Source organism: Aegilops tauschii, chromosome 5 (genome assembly GCF_002575655.3).
Source record: "Aegilops tauschii subsp. strangulata cultivar AL8/78 chromosome 5, Aet v6.0, whole genome shotgun sequence".
NCBI classification, from domain to species: Eukaryota; Viridiplantae; Streptophyta; class Magnoliopsida; order Poales; family Poaceae; genus Aegilops; species Aegilops tauschii.
In genome coordinates, this window is record NC_053039.3 from 349,142,422 (window position 1) to 349,149,129 (window position 6,708).

At 47.4% G+C, this 6,708-nt stretch overlaps 1 long non-coding RNA gene across 1 annotated transcript; it reads left to right on the plus strand.

Annotated features, from left to right (window-relative positions):
* The first annotated feature begins 224 nt into the window (after positions 1-224).
* Positions 225-1,094, plus strand: LOC120963968 (uncharacterized). The gene is made up of 2 exons (XR_005755657.1): positions 225-680; positions 919-1,094. It is a non-coding gene; the product is annotated as an uncharacterized lncRNA (long non-coding RNA).
* Positions 1,095-6,708: the final 5,614 nt, after the last annotated feature.

The following is a 6,708-nucleotide window of genomic DNA, read 5'->3' on the forward strand; positions in this document are numbered from 1 at the left end:
CAGAAAAAAGCCGGTTCAGGGACCTTCTAGAAGTTTCCCAAAACCGTAGAAAACCGGCTGGAAACCTGGAAGGTCCCCAAAACCGGGAACGCTGAAACGGCTAAACGGGCCGGCCCAATCCTAACGCGACCAATCGATCTCTATGCGAAACAGTGACATTTTAACGCAAAGCACGTCAAATAGGGATTTCCACAAAAGAGGCCTCCCAGCTAGGCTCGCGGAAACGCAGGAATCGGGCGTATCTCCGAGCCAGGCCCGCTCCTGCGTCTCGTATCCTTCCCTTTCCTTTCTCTATCTCTCCCAGCGTCAGATCCAATCGCGCAGGCCGGCTCTCCTCGCAGGAAGACGGATCCTCTGACTCTCTCCCGATATCCAAAGACAAATCCGTCGGCTCTCCTCCACGCCCACACCGGGGGCTCGCCGCCCCGCTTAGACATCGTGGGTTCCGCCACCACCGCGCGCACCTACGCCTGCAGACGAGCTCGTTGGAGCTCGCCACGCCGCCCGCCACCGATCGAGAAGAAGAAGGGGGAGGGAAGGAGAGCACCACACAGTCGTCAATCCAGTTGGAGAGCAATCCCCGCCGTCGGCATCTCGTCTTGGTTGGCCATCTCCCCTCAGCCATCTCACGTGTTGCGTGCAGCTTCTCACATACAGATTTTGGGTCAGATTTCACTTCGGTACAGACTTGGTTTACTTCTACTTATACATGAAATGGTATATATTCAATTGGAATGATTGAAAAAGGAAGAGAAAAGTTCACAAAATTACTCCCAAATGCAGCATACCAAACAATATCTATTGTCTTTAGGATCTCTCGTGCATTCATATCATACAGTCCACCAAACATACATTTTAGCTCATCCTTGCATAAGCTCAACCAGGCCATGCTCAGCCAGGATCCTTCATTTAATGCAGGCTACAGCCACCCAGACAACCAAACACGCCCTAAGTGTGCTGCCCATGATTTAGCCCAACTAGCTAGAAGTAAGGTGTGTGCAGGGTGGATGGAGGATCCACCCGTAGAGATTGTTGATACTCTTGTAAAAGATACTATGGTTATCACCTTGCAATAAAGAGTACTTTGATCTCAAGTGCTGGTCTGGTTGGCCACCTGGTTTTGTTTTTAAAATCTTTTCTCTGTTTTTTGCTTTTCTGTTTCCTTTCTAGATTATTTTTTGTGAATTTTTCTTTCAACTGTAATATTATTCCAAATTCCTTATGGAATATTTATAGAATGGTGAACATTTTATTTGGACCTTCTCATCAAAAATTTTTGCCACTTATTTTTAAACCTTGTTTACATATATTCCTCGAATATATTTTTTTCATTTTCTCAAATGAGTTTATTTTTTAATTTCTCCTGATTTGTTTTTTCTGTCCAATTTGATTTTTTATGTAGAATATTTTCCCTTTAGGGTTTTCTTCACTTTCAACTTTTCTACCTTAGGGTCCCAACTACTTGTGTGGGGTCTTTAACCCATCTAAGTAAATACACTAGGTCAACAACCAACAATCCTAGGCAATTCTAGCTAAAAAGCAAAACAAGCATAGGTTTTTTCTAGATTTTTTTATTCCTTGTGAAATTTGAACATTTCAGATCTGGGAAAAATCTGGGATGCGACCGGTGGGAAACAGGGCTGCCACTAAAATTTTGGTTAGCCAGTTGGGTTCTTAATCGTCCCATGTACGCCAAGTACCCAGACCTCTTCGCCATCGCCTCTCATCCTGGTATTCTGGTTAGAGATGCTCTTAGCAACATTAGTTGCAACATCACCTTTCTTCTAATCTTAATGTTGTTGAACGAGTGTCCTGGGACACATTCCTCGTTGATCTTGGCGATATCATGCTTTTTGACAATAGGGACGTTATCTCGTGCGGATGCTATATCTCGCTTATAGCGAGTATAGCATCTGTCTCGCCTGAAGCATACACGCATATGGGTCGGCCCATTAGGTATACTCGCTTGTGTCGCTATAGTTTGCTATGTTACTTCCTTTGTTTTTTATTTTACTTTATTTTTTCGCCGATTTTCATTTTTTTTCTCAGTTTTCTCTTATTCTTTTTCTTTTTCTTCCTTTTTTGCTTTCCTTTGATTTTTTTTGTTTCTCTCTTAGTTTTCTCCAGTTTTCTTTGTTTCCTTTTTTTGCACTGGTTTTAATCAGGTTTTCTTTTTTTTTTCTTGTTCTCTTTAGTTTTATTTGGTTTTTTGCTTCTATTTTTCAACACATATCAACATTTTTCGTAGATAGTATACATTTTTTGTATGCATCCAGAGCATTTTAATACATGTAAAAAAATTCTAATACAAGATTAATATTTTTTCAAATATATATTTTGATGTCTATTGTTTTTGTACATGTTGTACATTTTTGTTATACATACAAAGCATATTTTTTACCGTTTTAGCGTTTTTCATATACAGGATTATATTTTGGTTCAAACTTTGAAGTCTAATTTCTTTTTGTACACCTCATACATTATTCTAATACATCCGAAACATTTTTGTATACACATTTAACATTTTAATACATATTTAATATTTAACAAATATATGATTAACTTTTTCTTTCAAATATATGATTTGATGCCTATTGTTTTCATACACATTGTAAATTTTGGCACATCCAAAACATTTTATAAGGTTTATAGTTTTTAATATACATGATTAACATTTTATCAAACATATATTTTGATGTCTACTTTTTTCTGTACCGATTATACATTTTTCTTAGAGACGGGAACATTTTTCTATACACGTTCAACACTTTGGAAATGCATGTTTAACATTTTTTTCTAAATTTGTAAGTAATTTTTTTGTAATATAGATGAAAGTAAAAAAGAAAGTGTAAAAGAAAACAAAAATATGAAAAAAAAAATCAAACGACCGATTTAAGGCCTGTGGCCTCCCGCGCGGTGGGCTTGCTCATTATCTCAGTGGCTTGACGCGAGGGGTCGCTGTGCCTATTGTCGCGCCCCGGGACACACTCCTCCTTGATCTCAGCGATATCATGCTTTCTAACAACAGGGACGTCATCTCTTGCGATCTCGAAGCTTCAGGAAATTGCACGGTGAAATCGGCTTATGCTAATTTTTTAGGTGAACTGTAGGGATTTTATTCAAACGTCATAACACAAGGAATACAAGTGATATCTGGAAGGATCCCTAGCCACATATGGCGCCCTACCGGGAGCGACGAATTTGCCTTAGTAACTGCATGAGCTTCAAAATTTGGCCCGGTTGATATCTGATATAACTTGCATGCAGTCCGAAGCTATTTTCACATGTGAGATATTCAAATCCTTGGCAAGAGCAAGCACTTCATTGCATGCACGGGCTTCGAGATTTGGGGCGTCAACCAATCCATCTAAGACGACTGGCAAGGATCCCAGGTACTTCCATCCTTGTCCCTGCGTACGGCCGCCGAAGCACCCACACTTCTCCGAGAGAGCACCATCAACATCATTTTTTGGCTTGTGTTAGCTTCGCCAACCGATAATTTTTTCCTAAGTTGTTCCCTGGTCCTTTGCGTTAGCTCGGCCGAATCTACCAATGGGCCTACCCTAAAAAATACTAATGGGCCTGGCGAGTGGAAGCCAGCTCCTGTCCGCTCGCACAGGACACCGCGTCAACCGAGAGATAGCGAGCGGATTCTGCCTCGGAGTGCCGGCAGCATCGCGCGCGCGCGGCGGGTTGATTCTTTTTTGTTAGAAGAAGAAGAAAGAACGAAGTTTAAAGCATCTCCAGCTGCGTCCTCAACAGTTCCCCAGGCTATTTCCCCAGGACGACGAAAAGCGCTGGTTCGGCCTTTTTTCCGCCCGGCGGCCGCAGGCCGAACCCGGCGCACTGGGGGGCGATCGGGGGCTCCGGCGCAAGGGAAAAGCGCGGCTGGCCCACATCGTCAGGTGAAAAGTCAAGATTTTCTTCTCCGTCTCGCCTCCCACCCCCCGCGCCCTCGGCCGCCACTAGATATATCCCGGCGCCGCCCGCCGCCCTTCACCGCTAGATAGTCATCCCCCGCCGGAAAAATAGCAGAGGTTCGCCGCGGCAGCCCCCCAACAGCAGCTGGGCGTTTCCAGCCGCGGAGGAGCAGTTTAGCGGCGGGTGCACGCCCACCGAGCGCAAGGTGTTCGGCGATTTGCCTGCCTCGGCAATGGACTCGGATGACGAGGAAGCGCTCGCCGCGCTGCTGGAGGAGGAAACCGAGGCCGACGTCCAGGAAGAAGAGCATCTGATGGTGCTCGCCGCCCTCGCCCAGCTGCTGGCGAGCAATGAAAAGCCGCGGCGAGGTGGCTCGGCGCCGGGGCGGGTGAAAGCAAAGAACCGGCATCGTCTCGAAGGCTACTGCATGCTCTACTCCGACTACTTCGCCGATGCTCCACTTCACTGCGACAAAAAATTTCGGCGCCGTTATCGGATGAGCCGAAAGCTCTTCCTTAGAATTGTGAATTCCATCCGGGAGTTCGACAACTACTTCAAGTGCAAGATGAACTGCACCGGCAAACTTGGATTCACCTCGATCCAGAAGTGCACGACAGCGATGAGGATGCTTGCATTCGGAGCTCCCGGTGATTCACTCGACGACTATGGGCGCATGGCCGAGTCCACCAACATAGAGTGTTTCTACAAGTTCTGTCGGGCAGTGGTGGCAGTGTTTGGACCGCAATACTTGAGAACACCCAATGCGGAAGACACTGCTCGGATCCTAGCACAGAATGCAGCAAGAGGATTTCCTGGGATGCTTGGAAGAATCGACTGCATGCATTGGAAATGGAAGAATTGCCCATTTGCTTGGCAGGGGATGTACAAAGGCGCCAAAGGCGGTTGCAGTGTGGTACTTGAGGCGGTGGCCACACAGGACCTCTGGATTTGACACTCCTTCTTTGGTATGCCAGGAACTCACAATGACATCAACGTGCTGCAGTGCTCTCCTGTCTTTGCCAAGCTTGTTGAAGGTCGTTCTCCTCTGGTGAACTTCGAGATCAATGGGCGGCACTACAACAAGGGGTATTATCTAGTTGATGGCATCTATCCGAGATGGTTGACATTTGTGAAGACGGTCTCAAACCCTGTGCCGGAAGGCAAGAATGCCTGGTTTGCGAAGATTCAGGAGGCTTGCAGGAAGGATGTCGAGCGGGCATTTGGTGTGCTCCAATCTCGATTTGCTGCTGTCCGGTACCCCGCTCAGACCTGGTCGAAAGATCAAATGTGAGAGATTATGACTTGCTGTGTCATCTTGTATAACATGATCATCGAGAGCGAGCAAAAAGACCCAGTGTTTGACATTGAACCATACTACAGGCAGGGTCCTCTAGCCGAAGTTGATCACCAGCTACTGGCAACCTGGACTGCCTACCTCAGTATGCGTCAGGAGATTCGAGACCCACAGGTGCATCATCAAATGCAGCAGGATCTGATAGAGCACCTATGGAGGCTCAAGGGCGACACCGGGCGCGACGTGTGATGAAATATGAATTTTTATTTGTTGAACTATATAATTTGTATTGAACTATTTGTTGTTGTACTATTTTGTTGAAGTATTTGATTTTTCTGTGATGAAATATGTGATAAAAAATATTTATGCTGATAATTGAAGCCGAGCCACGGCGAACCACGCCGAATATGGGTCTATTCTCGCCCATATAGACCCTTTATTCGCCGAAATAGGGCTGAAAAGTGAACGAATATCGGCGTCTGGGGACGAGCTGGGGACGACGACTGGGCGCAAAACCGCCCCAACGCTGATTGTATCGCCAGCTCGCCCCCCGGAACGATTTCTATGCGTTCTGGGGGCCAACGGCTGAAGATGCTGTTAACCAAGTTTTTTTTGAGGGGTGAGAAGTTAACCAAGTGGGAGATGGTGTCCGGGCGCGCGGGTCTGCCCGATGGACCGACGACGCGACGGCCGGCCCAGGAAAGGTGGTGGCAAGGCTGGCGGGGCGTCGTTTTCTCCCGGCCACCCGCACGTGCGGTGTACCGGCGTGCCCCTGCTCACCCTGCGCGCTCGACACGCACGACCGACCGGCGACGTCAAGACGCGCGCGACAGGCAGAGGCAGTGGCCCGGCCGTGGCGCCATCACGCAACGACGCATCGGCAGCACATGACCTGCAGCCGGAGTCGGTGTGTGTGATTGCATGCATGCATGGCTGCATCGTACCGTACGTACTCCCAGCATGATTATTTCTTCCGAAAAGGAACATATCTCTGTTGTAAAGATTCACTGAGAAACCTCGTATTCCTAAGGAGATGGCAGAAATCTACGACGGAGCTTTGCCTAATCCGCCCCGACGGATAAACTTGAGAAGGACTAAAGCCTAAAAACTGACTCGAACAAGAAACACCGTCATCCGTATGAGGACTAAAACTCTACCTATGTATTAGCCAGAGCCGAGGCACCAAGATTTCACTTCTTGCTATCGGCCACTAGAGGTAGGCGAAGAGGACACGAATCCACAGACACTACATTATGCAGAGTCAGCGTTGGGCTGCATGCAGCATTCACTCCACCAGGCATGCATGCATGGATGGTGGATGGACGGGCGCTTTGAGGTGATGCGCGATCGGACATGCGCGCATGCAATAATCACGGCCGACGAAACGTACCGATCCAGGCCACACACCACTGTGCGTCCACGAGGAGCTAGCTAGCACGTGACGAGCGCACGTGCATGCGGCCGGCCCAGCTTCTGCCCACGGCCGGGGAGAG